A 23,704-nucleotide genomic window follows, 5' to 3' on the forward strand; every position below is an offset into this window, starting at 1 on the left:
ATTTTGGGTAAAAATTAGAAATTTTATAACGATTAATTTGAAAAGAAAATTGTTTAGATTAATATATTGCTTTGTATGTTGCTTTGGTTTTGTGTATTTTACAATTTTTTCATGTTAAATGTTATTTAATTGAAGGAGTGTTTCTGGGTTCCATTGTAATGAGAGCAATTTTTGAATGGAATCAAGGTTTATTTGCTGTCAATAATTTTATAGGATCTGTTTTTTATACGCAGGATCATTTTGTCAATATTAAATTAAAATATTATTTTATAGTATCTTATTTTTATTTTTTATTTTGTAGAATATAAAATAAAATACAGTTGTGTGTGTGACATTGTGGCAGTGAAATGAAAAGCGAAAACTTGTCCCCTTGTTGAACATTGATCTTAATAAAGTGATAAACGATGTGATTAGCTCAATCAAAGATGCAGAACAAACGATGTAACAGAAGAAGAAGCAGCAATGCCATTCGATCTTAATAAAGAAGCTGAGGTTAATAACATTGGTAATGAAGAGGTTGAGGTTAAGGCTAAGGCTAATAACAATATAAATGAACATGATTCTCATAATTGGTCAAATGGAGAAGAACAAGCCAGTTGCACTCCAGCTGTGGGTATGTATTTTGCAAGCGGTGAAGAATTTACAAGGTTTTTGCCATATGTATGCCTTTGAGAAAATATTTTTATTTGTATGAATCAGATATGAATTAGTAAGCAAATATTTATATTGATCCTGTAAATACCATTTTGATGCTGTTTAAATTGGAAAGATTTTGTTTTTATGGAATTTGATGCTCAGAAATACGGAAAGATTTTGGTTTTGTAGTGGGAGTCTCATAATTTCGGATTTAAAGAAATCAGACCTCGAATTGTTTTATTGACGATTGGTAACATTAGTATTTAAAAGTACTAATTTTTATTAGGACATTACTATTTATGGCTAATAGGTGAATGGAAAATAAAATGCAAACAAAAATAATATTAATTGGTATATTGAATTTAAATCAATCATGACTCAAATTGTTTTATTGATAATTAGTATCATTGGTATTTAAAAGTCTAATTTAAACTGGAATACATTAGTATTTATGTCTATTATGTGAATGAAAACTGAAAATAAAATCGAAAAAAAATGGTGTAATTTGGATTCGAACATGGATCACTTATGCATAATAGGAAAGCATTCACCAACTACACCAAGGGGTATCAACATGTATGTTATCGTATTATTTATTTATTTGTGCTATTTATATTTATGTCAAATATGTTGGATGATTCTATTGAAGACAATACGATTCCTTAAATGTTAATAGGACGCTTATTAATATATTATGATGATTATTGTTGCATATAAATGTTCTTAGGGTTGGGTTAAGGGTATAGGGTATAGGGTTAAAATTTTATTGGGCTATAAATGTTAGGATAATGGTATTGTATGTTGTTGTTTGGTTTAATAATGTGTTTCAACAAGAAATATGTATTAACAATATATTTTAGCAAGAAGTTTTTTACAATACTTGTTTTGTGTTGTGCATCACTTTCTAAATGGATTAGTTTACAGATGTATCAGTTGCTTTTATAGGTTGTAAAGATTTCTTCTATTTGATATGTTAATCCTAGTCTATTTCTTCTATTGTTCAAATTTCTAAAAAAAAAAAGTGTTTTATTCGTTAAGTAACTTATAATTGTAGGATTTATATATTACCACGAAGTTCAAATTGTAAGGTTTTTTTTTAATAATATGTATTAATAGAGAGGTAAATTGTAAGAATTTCTTATATAAATTCTACGTTATCCTTTACTAAATTAGTTTTCATTTATTTAAGTTTGGTTTTAAATCATACATGTATTAAATTCATCATATTCAAAACATATCCACAAAAGTGAACTATATATATTAATCATTTGGTAATTAATATAATCATTTTTTTATTGCTGGAATTTTATCCATAAACATGGGTTATATTTATTGTAAGTTGGGTACATCTTATATTTGAATATATAAGTATTATGTTTTTGTTTTTATATAAATATTTATAGAAATATTCAGACAACACAGTTTCAGGCGAATTTATGGGTTATATGTGGTTGAAAAAAAATAAAAATTAAAAAGTTCGGGTATAGTGAAGAATCGAACACGAATCAATTGTCTACAATAAGAAAACATTGACCAACCGAGTCAGGGGGTATCAGCATGTACATTTTTAAATATTAAATCTATATATGTAATTGTCCCCGAAACAATTTTCCGTAGTTTCTATTAGAGTATGAGAAGCATATTTATACAACCTAACAAGAGATTAGAGCTTATGAGATAGGCCCGTTAGCTATAAAATATACGCAATATATATCGGCCCTAACAGTAATCCGTTACTATGTTAGTTTCAATTTATTTAAGTTGAGTTTGAAATCATACATGTATTAAATTTATCATATTAAAAAACATCCACTAAAATGAACTATTTATATAAGTCATTTAGGAATTAATATAATCTTTTTTGTATGTTTCGCATCATATCCATAAACATAGGTTACATTTATTGTATGTTGGGTATTAAATGAAGTGGTTATCTTTTTAAATTTCTTAAATTTGAAATTTTGTTACTTAAAAAATAAATTTTTTTTTGAGAAAAATAAAATACTTATTTAAGAGCACTGTGTAGAATTGATTTAATAAAAAATAGTTATTAAAGATTATTTATAGGTACATACTTTTTTATTATATATAAAAGAGTTACACATCTAAAAGTATAACTTTATTCCCTTAAAAGAAATTTTAAAAAGTATAACTTAGTTATTTTGATATTTTAAAAGCAAATATGATTACGCAAAATTGGAAAGTTACCACACCAAAAAATAAAAAACTTATGTACTGTCACAAATGTCAAACAAATATGGTTGTTAATTTCGATTTTTTTCAAACATATATGATTTGTTCAATACTTTTGTTAGTTATGATTCTATAAAACCAAAAATGATTATTTAACATTAAAAATTTTACTTAAAATAAAAAGAGGAAGATTTTCGCTAAAATCTCATACAATGAAAATGGTGGTGAAATTTATGTGGCACCAACATTTAGCTTTAGAAATTGTAATTAGGAGAGAAAAAGTAATCTCCCTTTTCACAATTAGCGCATACCTAAAGTTTCTTCATCTCCTTCAATATAATAAAATTTGATAAATTCATTAGTTTACAGATACTAAGAATATTCAGTAAATACTTTTATTAGTAACTTGATACCAAGAAATATAATTCAAAAACAAGTCTATGGCACCACTTGACTCTGCATCTCATGACCATTACATTTTAAAAAACTAAACAATGCAATATTTATTGTTATTTTTTAAACTAATATACTTGACTAGTATAAACATGGCAAATACAAGTTGAAATGCCAGATAACGAAAATTGTTAATTTGGTGGCACTTTTCGTAAATATGTTCAAATATCGTGGCCATTAGTTCATTGATTTTGGACAGCAGTCCATCCATTCATGCAATTATTGCTCTATAGTAGTTAGTAGGCCATCCAACGCAAATGACGCATGTACCCTTGCAATGACACTTGAAAAGACAATTATACTCCCAGATAAACAAATTTTGTTATCTTGGTAGTGCTTTTATAAAGATTTAATAATTCTTATTATAAATAATATCAAAATAAGTCACGGGGGATTAAAAGTAAACTAAGAATAGCTGAAATAAAATTGGAAATTATACCAATGAAATTAATTAGGGCTCTATTGTCATAAAAATATTTTGATAATAAAATACAAAGTCTATTGTATGCACACTTTATTGTAAAGGAAGAAACAAAAGTTAAAATGGTAAGAGATATTAACATGAATTCATCATTATAAATACTCTGCATATAAATCAAGAAGGGGTAAAAGTATAACATTAGTGAAGGGCTAAAAAGAATTGAAAAATGATGCTACTAAAATAAGAATTTCATTTTCAAATTATAGCCTAGAATATATACGAGGAATTGAAATATGATTTGATATTAATAAAAGTGTTAGGATCCTAAATTCATTTTTCAATCTTAAATATATTAATCAAAGTGAGATATTTTAATAGGCAGTCAAATTTAAAACTATTTCAATTGCACACCGTCATTCACTAAGGGCTTGTTCAATTCTCTTCACCTTATAAAAATAAGTTTTAGGTCTAATAAATTCAAATAAGTTCTAATAAGTTATGATAAGGTCTAATAAGTTACATTAAGTTAAATAAAGTCTAATAAATTTCAATAAGTTCTAATCAAGTCTAATAATAAGGTCTAATAAGTAGGGGTGTCCATTCGATTTTTGGTTTGAATTTAGCCCAAATCCAATCCGACCCGAAATAAATTGCGATTTTCATTTATCAAATCCAATCTGATTTGAATTCCTCACCAAATCCAATCCGATCAAAACCGATTCAAAATTCGGTTATTTGGACCCGATACGAGAGGACGAATTAAAATACGTTGCAAACATAGTTGTACACGATAAAAAGAAGTATTGAAAACATAGGTAGGTTACATGATAAATATTAATAATTATAATCATAGTTTAGCATGATTATATTAACAATACTTATTTATAAACTAACAATTTCATATTTAATTTATTTCGATTTTTTGGATTCAAACAAGGTCAATCCAATCCGATTCGAACATCCAAATTTTCAAAAAAATTTAATCCGTTTCGATTCGATTTAAAGTTCGGATCTGATTCGAATTAATAATTCAGTTTTGATTGGATTAAATTCGATTTTAATCTGAATGATGGATACCCGTACTTAAGGTATAATAAGTTCAAATAAGTTTAGTAATTTCTGATAAGTTCAATAAGGTATAATAAATTTGATAAGGTCATACAAGGATCAATAAGTTCCAATAAGTTCAATGAAGTATAATAAGTTCCAATAAGATTCATGACTTTGAAATATGGTGTAAGTTTTGATTTTACAAATACAAATATGATTCCTTTAAAATTGATAATAATTATTTTTGAGTTTTTAAATACAAAAATGATACTTAAAATGAAAATTTATAAAAAAAAAATCAAAACGTGTTTCTTTATACCTACACAAGATACGACACAGGACAACTATCCATAGTCATTCAAGGGATTTGTTTATTACTAGAATAAGGGGTATCAACACATACATTGGATGAAAACAAATTAATTTTATTATCCATTGGACTAAATTTCATGGCTTATTATTTTATTCTATTTTCCAGAAAAAATTTTTGCCCAAAAATAATTGATTAGACACATTATACAAATAATTTATATGAAAATAAAAAGAGTTATTTGAATTTTTTTTCCACTTTGAAATATGGTGTATGTTTTGACTTTATTAAAATATATATATATACACACACACACAAATGTGATTCTTTTGAAATTGATAACCAATTAGTTATGATTTTGTAAATACAAAAATGATACTTAAAATGAAAATTTATAAAAAATAAAAAAACAGAACGTGTTTCTTTTGTACCTCCATAAGATTCGAACACAAGATGAGTATCCACCATCACTCAAGGGGTTTGTTTATTAGACCATTGGAAAATCCTTTTTTTTTTTTTTGAGAAAAAAATATAGTTATTAAAGATTAGTTATAGGTACTTTTTGTTTTATTAAATATAAAAAGAGTTACACATCTAAAAGTATATCTTTGTTCTCTTCACAGAAATTAAAAAAAAAAAGTATGTTTTTGTTATTTTGGTATTTTAAAATAAAATATGATTTCGTAAAATTGAAAAAAAATAAAAAAAAAACTTATGTATTATGATAAGGTTCGAACTCAGGTCAACTATAGACATTACACACAAAACTTGTATTCTAGATTTCTAGACCATTGGACTAAAGGGTATCAGCACGTTGATTAGGTGAAAAGAAATTTATTTATTAAAATGTGTCTATGATAATTCCGGCGAAACTTTGGTGTCTCTGATTACAATTCCGGCAAAACTTTGATATTCCGACAAAATTTTGTTTGTCCAATTATAATTCCGACAGCAACATTAAACCAATTTCCAACTATACATTCTACGAAAATTTTACAACATTAATTTATCAACCAAATTTGTATTCCTATAATTCTATTCTTCAAAATTATTAACATTAAAATTCATCTTGATATTTATAAACCACCAGCGAAAAAGGCCGGTAAACATGCCAGCGAAAACGGCCGGAAAACACGCCGGCAAAACGGCAAACGACAGATAAACAAGGCGAAGGAAAAAAAATCACCGACCGGGGCAAATGATTGCATGAAGAAACTAAGAATTTCAGATTTCTTGAATATTCTTCATTCCTTATTGCTATTTATGGAGAAAGAAAAAAATTGGAGAGAAAAAAAAATTAGAGAGAGAAAAAAATGAGGGGAAAAAAATCACATGTAATTTTTTTTTGAGATTATATACTAAATTAAATTAGGTAGTTGAATGGTTAGGATGAATTTGAAATTCGAAATTTAAAAAATAAGGTTTGAAATTCAAATAAATATAAGGATGACCCACACATAAAAAAGATTCTCATTCCACCAATGGGAGGCTTGTGTACAATATTGTTTGGTACACCATGTGTACCCCTACTCCCTCCTGAAATTAAAGTACTAAAGCAGTTCATAATTAATTTTGCCTTATTTAAATTTTTTTATTTTTTTTGGAAAGCATCACCTATAATTGCATTATTCATTGGTGGGATTTCCATACTTAGAACCATGTCGTTAATCCACAATCAATTAATTTAACCAATCAGAATTTAATATATATAATAGAAAATAAAAATGGAATATTCAATATGGGTAGATCTTTTTGAAACGACAAAAATAGTATATGAAACTAACAAATTTGTAAATAAAGTTAGATAGAAATTGACAATTTTGATTATCTTTATTAATATCTTCGTTCACTTTTCATTGCAACACATTTATTTATTTATATGATGGGCATAATGTAGTTATATGATCGTCTCGATTAATACTTTCATAATTTTTTAAAATATTTTTTAATACATATATATAATTAGAGATACGAAGGATTAAAATTTTGCTTCGGCAAACGTCGTAAAACACAAAATGTTGCAACTAAAATTAAATGAAGGAGGTATATAAGTAAAATTTAAGGGTTGTACACTTGTACAACTATGAAGACTAAAATATCTTTATTATCATCATGACTCAACCAACATTGCAAATTATTATAATCAACCAGTTACATATTTTTGACATAAACCATCCTAATTAATTAGCCACTTTTCTTAATACAGGAGAGTGGCGAATTAAAGTACTTAACCTTAAGGCTTGCATATTCCTTCACCTTCAAAGACTTAAAATGAGGACCTTCACAATTTGGATAGTCTAAATAAAGGAGAGCGTTGAAAGTCTAAAGGAAGACCGTAGAAGTATGCAAAGGATAGTCTTTGTTTTTGTTCGTTGTTGACAACTGCTCTATGAAGTGCATTAGGGAATCTTGCATTTGAAAGTATGTGTAAAAGATCTCCCACAATCACCACCAAGGCACCTGGATGCGGGTCAACCGAGACCCACCCGTGTCCATCTTTGTGTACTTGGAGGCCACTTACATTGCCACTTTGGTGTAGTATTGTAAAGAAGAGAGTATCGGTGTGCGGGGGTATGCCCATTGTTAGGGTCGGGTTGGGGCACGGTGGATATGAGTTTAGATGTAATGCATAATAACGTTCTTTTTTTCATGTGGCTTCTATGGGTTCGGGCATGTTAATTGATTTGAAAAAGAGACTCTTGAGTTTGTCACAGAGGTCCTTCATCGTTGTCTGGTACTCAGATATCACTTCACTACATTAACCCAAAAAAAAATATATAAGAACAACCACACAAGGATATGTAAGCTATAATATTATAAACTGATTGTAATAAAACAATTTACTATCAAAAATCATATATACCTGAATCCGTCTTTGATTCCCAAATACATCTAAAATTAACACATTTAGGGTTGAAAAAAGAGTATCCAATGTGAATGTGCGTAATATTAAGATCAGATGGTGAAAGTAGTGTGAACATAAGTAAAAAATAAATTGTATGTTTTTATAATTTTCAAACTTAAAAAATATCTATATGCAATTTTTAGGGGTGTTCAAAAATCAGTTTGGATTGGATCAAATTGAAGGTGACCGGTCTAGCCTCCGTGTAAAGAATTTTTAATGATTTTCGGTTTTCATTTTGATCTGAACTAATTCAGTCCAAAACCCCTTAAAACTTGTCTTAAAGCTGCTCCAATGGTGAAGAAAATCTTCACATGAACTTTTTTTTAACTGAAATGGTTCTCAATGGTGAAACATCACAAAAATCGTCACAAACTTTTGAGAATAACTTCTCAGCGTGAGGAAGTTCACACAAATGTTCATACGGGCCCCATAGCAAAAAAGTGTGACATGTTCAATTTTCACCTTATTTGTATTTTTTTAGTTTTTAATGCTCAAAATATATATTTTATTATTATTCGGAAAATTAATAGAGAGAAGTGTGATAATATTTTTGAGTTATTCCTTGATGGGATAAAAAAAATCCGTTCACAAAAAAGCTGATGTGAAGGAGAAGGGAATATAGAAAGAGAGTAGTGAGGAATTTTTTGTTCCACAATATTGTGCATGCTCTTAGATCAAATTCTTATTTTTGTAACTGTCGAGTCAATTGACCTTAATAGAATATTAAATTTTTGGATATTTCCACTAAAAATATTGATTGTTATTAACTGATAAATAGTTTCCAATGGTGAATGTCACCAAAATCCTCATAAACTTTTGAGAATAACTTCTCAGCATGAGAAAGTTCACACAAATGTTCACATAAGCTCCACAGCAAAAGAGTGTGACATTTTCAATTTTCACCTTATTTGTCTTTTTTTTTTTAATCTTTAATGCTCTAAATACATATTTCATTATTGAGAAAACTAAGAGAGAGATGTGTGAGAAAATTTTTGATTTATTCATTGATGGGATAAAAAAAAAACTCTCACAAAAAAAGCTAATGCGAAGGAGAGGAAAATATAGACAGAGAGTGGTGAGGAATTTTTTTTTTTTCACACCATTATGCATGCTCTTAGTCCAAACTCTTATTTTTGAAACTGCCGAGTCAATTGACCCTAATTAAATATTAAATTTTTGGATATTTCCACTAAAAATATTGATAGTTATTCATAATTTGGTAAAAAAAAAATCACTTGAACCCACTGAAACTTATACAACAATCTTTTATTTTAATCCCAATGATGTGATTGGTAGTCTTTTATTTTTAACTTTAAAAATCACGATGATATTTAATAATTAATTCAATTATTTAATTTTGTATAATGAAGTCGTCATATGGCTTTCATTATAAATAAGCAAAAAGTTTAACAGCAATGGTGCAGTAAAATTATAGTTGTGATGAAAATTGTTAAATAGGCTTACCAAAAACCTTGGAAATCATTAGGCCAAAGTTTCTTAGCATGATGTTGATAAGAGTTACCCATGATAATGAACCCTTCAGTCCATAGTAGCTTGCTAAAGAATGGAGCGAGTCTAGGATAGCTATAGCCGGTATCTTCACTTGGGGCTTGTAAAACCTTCATCTTTTGCTCAAATGGAAGATTGAATAAATTTTTGGATTGAAACTCGGCTTGATCGAGCAATTCCTTTGAACTCCCGTGGTTTGTGACTTGGAATATCCCCTAAGTCTCACTCGCATCATAAATGAGGCCTAAAGAATTAGGATCTTCAAGATCAATTATTGGAATAGAGATTGAAGACCACAACTTCTCATTGGCATTAGGGTTGATTTTTGAATCTTCATAACATTCTGCCCATGTATGCGATTCAGGAACACTTTTGATTAAGCTAAAGTCTGTTAGAACAACATGGTTTTATTGCATAGGAAGATGCTTGTCGGTGTTTGAAGGAAAAGACATTTTGCTAAAAGAAGAAAGATAGTTTCTTGAAATTTTGGGTTTTATTTTTATTTTGTGGAGAGAAAGATTTAAGGCTTAATTAACAGACGAAACAAATGTCAATGGAAGCTTTAAAAGACATATAATGTCTTCTTTATCTTTTGAACAAAATGAGCCTTTGAAGACATGCATTTATAGGGGCTGAATAATACATCAAAGTATTGAGTGAGATTAATGGTACGTGTCATATATCTAGTAAATAATAGGAAAGTATCATGATATGAGATCAAGATCGGAGCGAGATTAATGGAACGTATCATATATCTAGTAAATAATGGGAAAGTATCATGATATGAGATCAAGATCAAAGCGAGATTAATGGTACGTGTCATATATCTAGTAAATAATGGGAAAGTATCATGATATGAGCAGCACAATGTTTTATAGCATATTTTGACAGGCATAATGTTTTTTACAAATATACAATAAAAACTTAAGTGTCAATCCTAGTTTGGTATAAGAATGAAATGTTGTGTTAGCTATATCTTGTGTAATGTACTTATACACCCCCTTTGTCCCTACTTTGCTGGATGTTTTGAGCGGCACAATGTTTTATAGCATACTTTGATCGGTATAATTTTTTTACATTTATATAATAAAAAACTAAGGTGTCAATCCTGGTTGGAGCAAAAAGAAAAAATTTCAAAGAAAAGAATACGATATAGAATGATACGAAGTATTGGATAGTACATTGTTCTAATATATTTACTTACACGTAAAACTGATAAATTGTCGTGCACCTTTCAAAAATAAATTTCTAACAAAACCAACTAAGAATGTAGTAGGGTAAGTAGGGTCGAATCCACAAAGAGATTATGGCTATTTAATATAGCTTTTAAGGTATGGAGAAACTAAACTGTGTCACGAGTTGGGATAGAAAAGTAGTCTAAATCAAAATAGGAATAAAACAATAAATAAAAAGACCTAGGGTTATGGTTCACCATGTTTATATTTCTAAACCTATCAAATATCAATAACAATTCAATCAATCAATCATCTAGAGCAATTCCTAAGCCTACGGTTGGGTCTTACACTCTTAATTCAACATATGTAGTTCGGTCGCTGACATAATCAAAATTGCTAATTGTAGGTAAGCCTCTAAAAGTAAGATCTTTCGATTCAAACTCTTATTAACAATAATTAATCAAACAATTGATCAGATTCCAACATTAGAATAAAACACTATCAATTACAGAAATCAAAATTAAAAATATCAAAAACATCAATCAAGATTCATTAATAAACATGGATTCCCAAACCCTAGAAATAAAACTACTCAAGCATGAAATAAATAAGGGAAATTATCAATGATACACTCCACGTTTCGACTTTTATCAATGATACACCTCATTAAACTTTCATTATCAATTTGTATTCCCCCTTTCCATTGATACTCTCTTCCTTTTGCTTTCATTTTTTTTTTCTGAAAAATCAATGGCTTCTGGTAGGGTTTCATCTTCAAGCAATAGAATGGAAGAGGTGATTGGTTTAAAGTCATGAATTGCAACTGCCAACCTCCAAGATTTGTAGACATTAGGTTTTCTAAATCTACAGCCAATCATAGAAAGCCTTATTAACAAAATACAAAATTTAGCACGCAAACATGATCATATGGAAATCGAGCATAATTCAGAGCAAAATCCAACAACAATTACAAATTGTACTCATAATCCAACAAATTACACAAACATACATTAACTTAAACCTAACAATTTAAACAAAAAAAAAATTCAAAATTCCAAAGAGAAATAAGCACTTACCTTTTAAAATCAAAAAATTATCGCTAAATCTCCAAGGATTTTGCTTCACTCGAGCGTCAATTAGGGTTTTAGAGAAGAAGAAGAAGAACAGGAGAGAGAATGAAGAAGATGAACGATTAAAAGTTTTGTATTTACTATTGTTGGTTAGGATTCGAGGTAGTGTTAATGAGTGGGGGGGGCGATTTTAGTCAAGCCAAGTCAGACCAAAATTGATGTCAAATAATCATAATTAATGTTTAGGTTACTGTAGTTAATTTGGGAAAAGTTTAGGTGTACCGCTGATAGTGAAAGTTTAATGAGGTGTATCACTGATAAAAGTCGAAACCTGGAGTGTATCATTGATAATTTCCCAATAAATAATTAAAACTAAATATAATAAAGAAAACATAATTAAAAGAGAGAACTAAAATACCTTAATGGATTAATGTAACAAACCCAAGAGCAATCCACGGAAGAATCCATGGAATTGCCCAAGAGAAACTATGACTAGAGAGAAAAGAAAACGAACATATAAAAATAATAAAAAGCATAAGGGAAACATAATATCTCTTGAGTATTTACATTATCCTAAAACTAATCTAAAAATGAATAAAATAAAATAAAATTAGAAAAATAGCAATTACATAAGTCGTGATATGATTGGTCGACTAAAACGACATTTAAAATCGTAGTCGACGAAGCTTGTGATGGTTTTGGGGAGATGAGGCCCAAAGACAAGGCTTGCTGATTCTGGGTGCGGAAACAACAGCCTCTGGGTATCCAGCAGGCCAAATAGAAGCTGCTCGTGTCTTAGATGTGCCGAGCTGCGGGCGCTGGTCGTAGCTGGTTCACAGAGTCGTCTTTCAGGGGCTATATCTTGGGTTCTAGAAAGAAAACCGGGGCGTGTGACCTATCTTTATAAAACTATTCAAGTCTAGTTTCTAACGCAATTTGAATCGCTTCAATCCGATTTGTAGAACTCAAGTTATGATCAAAAGAGTGAGAAAATGTCATTTTTGATACTTTGTAAACCATTGTTTTTCTCCGTTTTAAACTCAAATTCATTTCCGAAAGATGAATAGCGACTCTTGTTGAAGCTATTTTCATTCCATATGCTTATAAATCTCAACCTAAGCTTCCACAAACATATATTTTTCTCGATTCATCGACGTTTCTTCCTTTCATTGTACAATTCTTGCAAAACTACTCCGAAAGCGTCCAAATAGTTATGAAAACTACTTGAAACATTAAAAAAAAAACACAAACAAAGCGTAATAGAGCATAAAATGGACAACTTATATGTTTGTAAGTAAAAGTGACTAAAAGACCTAAAAAGCAACTATAAAACTAGCATAAACGTGCCTATAAATCATATATAAATGTGATTTCACTACTACAAAATAGACCAAAGAGACCCGTTCAAATAAGCCAAAGAGACTACCTTAGAGGCGGTCTCTAGCTAAGCGGTCTCTTTGGCAAAGAGACTGCTTTATTAGAGCGGTTTCTAGAATAAAATAGTGAGACTGCCTTTTGAAGAAAAGTGGTCTCTAGAATAGGAAAAGGGAGACTGCTTATTGTAGAAAAGCGGTCTCGTTTTTTAGAAAACTGAGACCGCCTATTGAAGTTAGGCAGTCTCTTTTTTGAAAAAAGAGAGACTGCCTATTGAAGTTAGGCAAGTCTCTTTTTTGAAAAAAGAGAGACTGCTTATGAAACTTAACGGGTCTCTTGGTGTCATTTTAAAATTAAAAAAAAATAGATTATTTAATTTAATATTTAAATTTTAAATTATAATTGCATTTAATGTTTTATACAAATACTTGGTATATGGTACAAACTACAAATTACACATTCTGTCAAAAAAAATTACACAACCCAATGTACTCGGAGCAAGGGAATGATGAGCTTATTGCAGACGTTAGCTGCCGCCGCGAGGCGGTGATGAGGGAGGGATGCGGTGGAGTTGTTGGCGGTGGTTGGGCTGCAATAAGGAGAGAGAATGGATGAAGGTAAGAGGTGGTTACATGACTTGCATCAAAATAGAGAAAGAAAAATCAAGGGAAGGGGGATATAAGAAAAAGAAGGCTGGAGGCTAGAAGCTGGAAGCTAGGGTTTTAAGGAGGAGAGAGAATTAAAGACATAAGAGGTCATATGGGGTAAAGGGGGATTAACGAGAAACAATGTATGTAGAAGGAAAAGGAAAAAAAAAAAGCCAAGAGACTGCCTAACTTAATAGGCGGTCTTAAGTTTTAGATCCAAAGACCGGTTATTTAATAAAACAGGTCTCTTTTTTACTACATTTTTAAAAAAAAAAAAACAAGAGAGACCTGTTATCTTCAATGAAGGGTCTTAATTAATTTTCAACTCCCAAAGCTAATACCAAAGAGACCCGTTGTTTGTAAAATTGGGTCTCCTGAATCAAAGAGATCGGCTATTGAATAAAATGGTCTCTTAGTTTGGGTCTCTTTGACCATTTTCGTAGTAGTGTTTATCAAGTACATAATTGTTTATCATAGAAAAATAACTATTATATAACGTATGAAAGATATGTTAAATTATTTTCATTGAATGCATATAGAATATAACATTCGTATATAGTTGCTAAATTGAAAGTTAAATATTATAGGATATATAAATTAATATTCATGAAAATTTGTAATAAAATAAAAAATAAATAAAAAGGGAAAAGTAAAAGTGGCGGAAAAATTTTTAATCAAAACATGACAAGTGTCATATCAGATTCACTTTTTGTATTATATTATTGATTATTGATTAACGTTAGTGGTTATGCATTTAACATTATTAGGTGAATAATAATATTTATATAGAATTTTTAGGCATGTCTATGCTACTTCAAAAGCTAATTAGGTCTTTTAGCTACTTTATAGAGTCATTTATGCATAAGATATGAATATCGTGCCATTTAGGCTACCTTTTTTTCTTTTCTTTTCTTTTCTTTCTTTATATATATATATATATATATATATATATATATATATATATATATATATATATATATATATATATATATATATATATATATATATATATATATATATGTTTTAGTAATTTAATTTATAGCTATCCGAACGCTTTTAGAGTAACGAAAAATCCTAAGGAAAATTTTGAATTTAAATTAAGAGCATGGTTAATCTCAAAGGTAGCAGGTGTTTGCCAATTGCTTGTGAGTTCTTCTCCATTGATTTTTATTAAGGTTTTATTAGTGTCATTTATTCATGTATATTATCGTTTCTAAGTTACCGTCTCCCATTAAAGTCATAAATTGAATGAAATAGGCCCATCTTTTCAATAAAGGAATAGTGTATGCATCTCCTTGAGAAACTGCTAACGTATATTAAGTTAAGAAATTTCTATTTTCTTATAAATCAAAGTAATAGAGGTGAGAGAATTGACATAATAAAGTAAAAGTAGGTTTGAGATTACATGTGTGGAGAAAGTTATAATTAAAAAATTTAAAAGCATAAAATAAAAGTGATGCACTGATAAAAACGACTTTAAAAAATTGAGAGTAAGAACTTGTTCGCTTCCTTTTTTATTAAATAATAAAACCTTTAACAAAATTATGTTGTTAGTTTTCTTGATACTTATGAAGTCAATTGGTCTAGAATAATTTTTTATTCTTTATATGACATATTGCGTACATCATGCTCCCTCTGTTTTGTAATGATAGTAACACTCACTAGAAGAATAAATCCTGTTTTCCGTCAGAAAATGTCCTCGGAAAAGTGTTTGTCGGAAAAACGCCCTTTTGCTGACAGAATTTCCGTCGAAAACACTTTTTTTTAAATAAATAAGGAGAGAGAAGGAGAATGACAGAGAGAAAGAGAAAGGGAAAGAGAAAGAGAAGGGTGAAAGAGAAATAAAAGAGTCGGAAAAGAGATGGGGCACATGAGTTCTAGGGTTTTCTTTAAAAGCTTTTTTTAATTATATTTCGATGAAAATTCAGCAGGAAAAGGTAGTTTCCAAATAAAAAAATCCGTCAAAAAGTACATTAATTCTGACGAAATTCTATTCCGGAAATTTCCGACGGATTTTTTAAATTCGTCGTAAATATCCGTTGGAATTTTCGATTTTTTCGACGAAATAACGTGTCAGTCGGAACCTTTCCATCGGAAATCGACCTGATTCCTATAGTGAATTTGGTTGGTTTTACCGATGGCCCGGGACTGTTATTTTTTTTTAAATAGCGATAGCTTAAAGCCATCGATTATTTTAGCCATCGGTAATTTCAGTTTCTCAATATATATGATATGATGTAAATTTTAAAAAGAAAATTTAAAAAAATGTAAACCCCCCAATTTAACTTCCACTACCCCCCACGCCCCATTTCATCCCCAATTGCCCCCTACCAAGCAACCTGCTGCCCATAACACCCACCAACCACCACTGCCATAAAAACCCATAAAAATTCACAAAAATCCAAATCAACAAAGTAGAAACCAAAAAAAAAAACGATAAATAAACAAAATCAACGCACAAAAATAAACGAAATTAACCCACAAAAAGAAACCATAAATAAACTAAATCAACCCTAAAAAATCAACAAAAAAATAAAGAAATCAACCCACAAAAAGAAATGATTAGTAAACAAAATTAACCCACAAAATTCAACAAATCAACCAAAATAAATCCACAAAACAAATAAATATAAGGATTTTTTTGAAAATATCACCACATATTTTTTAAAAAATGGATTATAACACCACCTTTTTTCAAATTGTTATTATAACACCACATAAAAAAAATAAAATTATGAAATCACCACCTATGTCGTTATTCCGTTAGTGGAACTATTAATGGGGCCCTCTGTAACGGTTACATTTTGTAAACCTTTATAAATATGTTCGATTATCTACATTAACGTTCATATTTTGCAATTGGGAACACAATTAAACCCTAGAATCTTTTGAATTGCAGAAATTAATTAACCAAAACTAATCTTAGTACTACGAATCAACATCCATTGAAGATTTCTTGGCTGGGAGAGCTGAAATAGCGTATGTACATTGATTTTGAATATGACTAGAACTTTGATTTTGATTAATGGAAATCTGAAAGGCTATTTGCAATTTATTCGATGTTGTACTTGATTCAGAATGCAATGGATGTGTAATTCGAGTTATACTTGTTTGAATTTCACCAATATCAGCCCAATTTTAAAATTAGGCTTCGTCCTATATCTGAATTGGGGGTTTTTGATTTCGGGGACTCTATGTGGGTTTGTCCTATTATCTATAATTCCATATTTTGTTCAGACAATTGGATTAGAATTAGAGTTGAAGTTTATAATGGAATCTAATTTGATGCAAGTCATGTCTTTCTTGAGCTCATCTCCTTTGAAAGAGAAGAAGTGTCAATGTGGTGTTCCATTTCCGAAGCTGACAAGCTGGACAAGGGAGAATCCTGGGAGAAAATTCAGTGTTTGCAAGTTTTATGATCCAGTGACTGAGAGTAGGGGTGTAAAGCCTTTGAATGGGGTGATCAACCTGATGGGACAACATGGAAAACAAAGGTTATTAACAATTTGTTGCTTGATAAAAAGCTGTTAAAGGGAGAAGTTAGTGACTACAAAAGGGAAGTGGAAGATCTAAGTGGCCAAATGAGGTGCTTACTGAATGAGGTTGACAATCTGAAGTTAATATGCAAGGCTCTGAACGCTGTCAGAAAGAGAATGAGCAGAGATGTTGAGGGCAGGGGATGCATGGATCAACAGTTTAGACTATGGGTTGTTGTTATTATTTGTATTACTGTTGCAACTTTGGTCGTTTCTTTTATGCTTAAGTAGGTGTAGTATCAGTAGGTTACTCATGTCTTAAGTAAGTAATAATGAACATGGGAGCACTGGTTGTTATGTATTTTAACTAAAGTTGGTTGAATCACATCCACATTTGCTTTTAATGTATTGTCAAGTGTTGGCCTGAAATGAATGAGCAATTTTACAAATAACATAAACAACTTAAATTAATCAGCCAAAATATTTTCTTTTGCAATTTTGTTATCCTGATCATTAAGCCACAGTTTGCACATAGTTTGGTAACAAAAAAGGCATACAAAAGACTTAGATCAAGTTATCCGTTCAAAAACTAACACCACAACTTACTGACTTAAACTAACTAACAATGAAGCACCTAAATTATTTTCTGCAGTCATACAAAATGAGGTGTTTACATATTAATCATTGAGTAAGATTAGGTTTGTTAAAAGTTTGAAGCTTTCCCCTCCTGGTTTGTACTCCAACTTGGCTGGTGGTTGCTTTTATGCCTGCATCCTTAAGGAGTCCTTGTTTGGGCTACATCCTGGGATTCTTACTGTGACAGTGGAGCATTTCTTTTGCTCCAAGGTTCAAATCTTGGCCTCTCTTGTGGAAAAGACCTGTTGCAAATGCTGTTTGGCCTAGCTCCAATGGCACTCTATGAAGGAACAAAAAATGTAACATAGCTGGCCATTAGACATAAACAAAAAATAGACAACATATGCTAAGTATAGTCTTTACCTTCCTTGCTCCTCTTTCTTCTTCCTTTGATCCACTACCCAAGGTGAGTTTAAGGGAGGCCTGCCTGCTGTTTTTTGTTCAGATGGTTCAGGCACAACTGGGACTTTGCAAGTTTTTGCATAGTGCCCATACCCACCACAATGTTTGCATTGATTCTTCCTATGCTTGTTCTTCTGCTATTGGCCCCCTTTTGATGATCCCTTATCCTGCTCCAACTTCCTTTTCTTTAATTTAGGTCTTCCTGGTTGTATCTTGATAGTTGGTGGAAGTGGTTCTCTGACACTCAACCTGTCCCAATGTTTAGGACCTGGCATTGGCTAAATTGGGGGTTCATAAGCTCTCCTGTAGGTGCTCATGCTGAAGTATGGTTGCACAAAATGCTCAATATCATCTCTTTAGTCCATTACACATGCATAAGCATGGACACATGGATAGCCAGTAAGTTTCCAGTGGTAACAAGTACAAGTTCCTTCACCCAATTGCACTACCACTTGGTCATCATTCAGCTTAACTTCATAAGTATCTCCCCTGGAAGCTTAAACAACACAATTTCTAGGAACAAACTCCATTCTCTGAAATATTTTCCTCACATATGGGGTCAAGTTGCTTGTAATGATCTTAGAATCTTCCCATTACTCATTATTCCTTCTCACATGTACCTCCTCATCCATTCCATTTGGGTGAGGATTGGTTTGTCTCTAGCATCCTTAATAATTGCATTAAAGGTCTCACACATGTTGTTCAGTAACATGTTTGACCTGTAGTGGTGTGTGAATGCATGCCTACACTATTGTTGTGTGGGAATGTTGTCCAAGTATTCATAGGCTTCTTCATTTAGTGCCTTTATTGACTCCATTGCAACCTCATACCCAAACTAATCATAACACAAAAACTATACTAATTACCATACTGTAATACAGAAACACATAAATAAACTTCCAAACTAATTACAAGGACAGTGTAGAGTTACTTATATAGGTGGTTGATCTAGCAGCACTCCAAAATAACTCCTTGTACACAGAACTAGTGAATCTGAGCTTGAAATTAGCCCAGATATAGAATCTTATCTCAGCTGTAGGGACCACTGCATTCAAAGCTTCTACCAATCCCTGTGAAAGAGAAAAAAAAAAAAGCAAACAAGTTAATTATCAACTCCATTTAAAAGAAATCAAGTAAATCAATTCAAAAAAAAAAAAAAAAAAAGCAAATCAAGTATACACATACCTTCTGTCTATCTGACATGAAGGTGAATCCAGCTCCATCAACACTTCCTATTAGCTCCATCAATGACTCTAAGAACCATTGCCATGTTTCTCTGTTCTCTATTTTCACTGTTGCCCAAGCTAAAGGATAAATGGCATTGTTCCCATCCTTAGAAACAGCCACCAGTATTTGCCCTGGGTATGCACCCTTGAGATGGCATCCATCTACCCCAATTATAGGCCTACAACCATTTAAAAACCCATCTTTCTATGGCCTAAGGAACACAAACATCCTCAGAAATAATGGTGGTTGTGGAATTACCAAGACAATCAGCAACTACATTACAACCTGACCCAGGATTATGCTTAATAACAGCCCTAGCATAATCCCAGACCCTAGCATATTGTTCACTTGCTGAACCATATATTATGAGCTTAGCTCTACACTTTGCCATCCATGCTCTGAAATAAGTGACCTGAATTCCAAAATCATTTAGAACCCTGTCCCTTATTTGCTTAACCTTCCAACCAGGATTGCTCCTAAAATCCTCAAGATACCTATCTGCAATGAACTCTACAGACACCTTACAATTGTCCTTTCTCCTCATACATTTATGCTTTAATCTCAGACTTCTGATTTGCCAATTATCTCGTCTAACTAGCTTCCTAGCATACACCTTGAAATTGCACTTCACTCCACCAACACATATACAAAGGGGCATCCTGCTTGTTTTTGTACTAAACTGACAACCACATCTATTCCTACATTGAATAGTGATCCTAGTGCTGTCATTATGTAAGAAGTAGTAATCATACCTATTTTCAATGGCATGCAACCTTAAAGCTTTCCTCAACACAGCAGCATTCTTAAACTTCATTTTTGGAACTAGATTTACAACCTTGGTAAAGTCAACCTTTTCATTAAACCAAGGAATGTTGTCTTCTTCATCAAATGAACAATCTAAGCTTCTTAGCTCATCAGAATCTCCTTCATCATCTTCCTGAATCTGAACCTCAAAAACATCCAAGTTCTCACTAAGTTTACAAGTCTTTTCCTTAACCTGCACAGCCTCACCTTCTTTCTATAAACCCTTAGTAAGTTTGTTGTCAACCTCCTAAAAAATCACCCCTGAATCTTATATAAACCACTGCTCATCACCATCATCATACTCCTCTTCAGTTGGTTCCCAGTTTATGTCAACATCACTACAATCATCACTTGAAAAATCATTACTCCCAAATCTATCATCATCACTATCACTATCAAACACCAACCCCTTTGCAACTAGCTTCCCTTTCCCCCTAGCCTTATCCTTCCCACTGCTACAAGCTTCAGACAACCCTTTGCAACTATCTAGTTTCCTTTTTCCCTTGTTCTTTGAGGAAGGCAATGTAGATCTAGGTTTGGGTGAGGAATGTTCCCTTTCACTGTCCTGTAGTTAAGTGTTATGTAGTCTAGGGCTTCTCCTAAGATGTACACTCTTACCTGCACTCTTCCCCTTTGCTAAACTCTGTGGAGTGTGTTAGGCCTCACAAATAATGGGCCTCATTGTTTCATTTGAAGACACAAAATCTTCAACATACCCTTTCCCATTAACTGTTTCTAACAGCCCCCTAATTTCATCTTCATTGACTATTTCCCTTTTCCCAGTGTTAAAGGTTTTCCCTTTTTCCTTATACCAATAGCTGTAAAGGGTAGGCACATTGACATTAAAGTTCACAAAACCATATATTGCAGCTTCCCTTACATAAGCCACATCAACATTATTAACTTTCACACCCCTCTTCCAATAACACAACCCACCACAATAGACAATTAAACTCTTATTTTTGTTCACTCTCTTGGGGACAAAAGCACCCCCCACTCGAAAAACAATATCAACTACACCATTTGTTGTGGCCATTATCTAGACAATAAAATTATGCAATCATGGTCAATACAACTTCAAAAAGGAAGATAAGGAAACATATTATATCCCAATTACACAATCACAATGCAAGCACTAATCCCAACATAATTAACAATTTAGATTTACATCAATTTCCCACAAAACTATAGTTAAATATGCAACAAACTCATGATTTCAATTAAACAAATCACACAAATAAAGCACTAACTAAAGGATTTATGTCTTCGTCATGTGAAATTAATAGATATATAAATGGATCAAATTATGGAGATAATTAAGTTCGTACATTTGGGTCGTCATTATATCTTTGGGCTAGTAAAATAGGCCAAACCCCAATTGCACGGATCTTATAAGGTCACACAAAGGGCCTAAATCGAGCACGAGAAGACGAGGCCCATGATGGGCCTCATCCCCTAGTATGGCCGACCATATGGAAGAAGAAGGAGGGTTTTGGGCTTCATGACTTAGTCTAATTATAATAGGATTATAAATTGACTAAGTGCCTAGGGTTTTCATTAGAGCAATTCAGTGATAATTTTGATCAAACCCTAATTAGCAAACACGAGCTCAACCCCTCTCAAATTCCCCCTCTCTCACGGCGCTCTCTCTCCTCCTCGGCGCCGGTTGTGGTGGTTCGTGGTGGTAGGTTCATTCCATTAAAGGTGGTGACCGCGATTTTCCTCTTTTACTCGACCAATCTATTATTGGTGGACGGCTCGTTCGAATCCCGTGGACTAAGTAGAGGAGCAACGCTTGGGGCTCTATTCTCTCCCTAATTTGCCTGTTGAATTGCTACGTGGAATTCACGCTTCAAAGGTATGATTATGTGTCTTGTGTGTTATGCATGCGATCTTGGGATTAGGTGCTTTATGAATACAATTCATGTTTTTCCGCTTTATAGTACCTATAAACTCCTACAGTGGTATCAATTAGCCTCTTGCATTAACACACTTGATGATAAATATACGATTATTTGAAGTCCATGTTCTTAATTTTATAATCAATTAAGAGGGAGAAATTAATTTAATTATGGTTCAATTATTATTTTTAATGTGATTAAACTTTTGGAATTAATTAAATATAATTTAATAATGCTCAAATAGCCATGTAAAGGATCGAAAATTTTCCCTAGAGTATTCGAAAATTTCGACCTTAACCCTAATTTTTTGAACCATATAAGCCTTAAAATTCTGATTTTTGATGCTTGTTTTGGTTGATTTCATTTTAAATATGTTTCATAATTTTAATTGGATTGATTTATGCATAAAAATATTTTGTGTATGATCATCGATTTAATTTTAAAAGTTAGAATTAAATTGGGATTAGTTTTATGATGAACCCTAATTTTAAAATTGAATGGGGATTTAATTTTAATTTTTGGACTAATTTAATTTAATTTAGATGAATGTTATTTTAATTAAATTAAAATCCAAAAAAAAAATTAATTTAGTATGGCAGCCGCGGCTGGGTGACGTAGCCACGGCGGCTGCCGACCAGGTGGTCAGTCCAGAGGGAAGAAGGGAGGGCAGGAGGTTGGATGGCCTGGGCAGCAGCGTGAAAGTGTTACACAGCTTCTGCCACGGCTGTGTTGTTGCTTTTGTGGCTGCCTTAAGGCGGCCAGCCACCGTAGCTAGCCTTGGCTGGCCGTGCACGGTGGCCTGCAGCGCAACACAAGCTGCTGCCACGCTGCTACCTTATGACAGTGGCTGCGTAAAGCAACCAGCCACCGTGGCTAGCTTCGGCTAGCCCACCACGGTGGCCGACGGTTTGGCACGATTTAAAAAAAAAATTGTTTTAAAAATATTTCAAGATAATTACAAATTATTTTGGGATAAAATTGTTTGATTTCAAATAACATCTTTTATTCGAGATAAAATCAAATATTTCAAAAGTTATTATATTTGATATTATCCATATTTAATTTGTTAAATTTGATGATTATCCATAATTAAAGTGTTTAATATTGGATAATATTTGTTAGGATATTCTGAGCATATTCCAAAAGGATAATAATTGATTTAAATAATATGATTATCCCATAATTAGATTAGGATATAATTGATTCTAAAATTATTTGATTGGCTAGTAATTAGGATAGAACGAATCTCCTAAAGTTGTTAGGATAATTATGGAAGATTAAATATGATTTATCTTTCTAGATAAAAATATGATTTGATTTTATCTCATGCCTAAATTAAAATATATGATATTTTATAATTGGTCATGAATAATAAATGATATTATCTAATTATGATTTAAAATATGAGATATTTTAGGAAATGCGTTGTCTTAATTATGAACATTCGATGTTGTAGTTTAGACAAGTATGTTGAGTGATTTATTATATGACATTTTATATAATATATGATATTAT

At 31.4% G+C, this 23,704-nt stretch overlaps 1 pseudogene; it reads right to left on the reverse strand.

The window, feature by feature from the left end:
• Positions 1-7,247: 7,247 nt before the first annotated feature.
• Positions 7,248-9,929, reverse strand: LOC145581171 (gibberellin 3-beta-dioxygenase 1-like; annotated as a pseudogene).
• Between the last annotated feature and the right edge of the window lie 13,775 nt (positions 9,930-23,704).

Source organism: Chenopodium album, chromosome 15 (assembly GCF_948465745.1).
Source record: "Chenopodium album chromosome 15, dcCheAlbu1.1, whole genome shotgun sequence".
NCBI lineage: Eukaryota > Viridiplantae > Streptophyta > Magnoliopsida > Caryophyllales > Amaranthaceae > Chenopodium > Chenopodium album.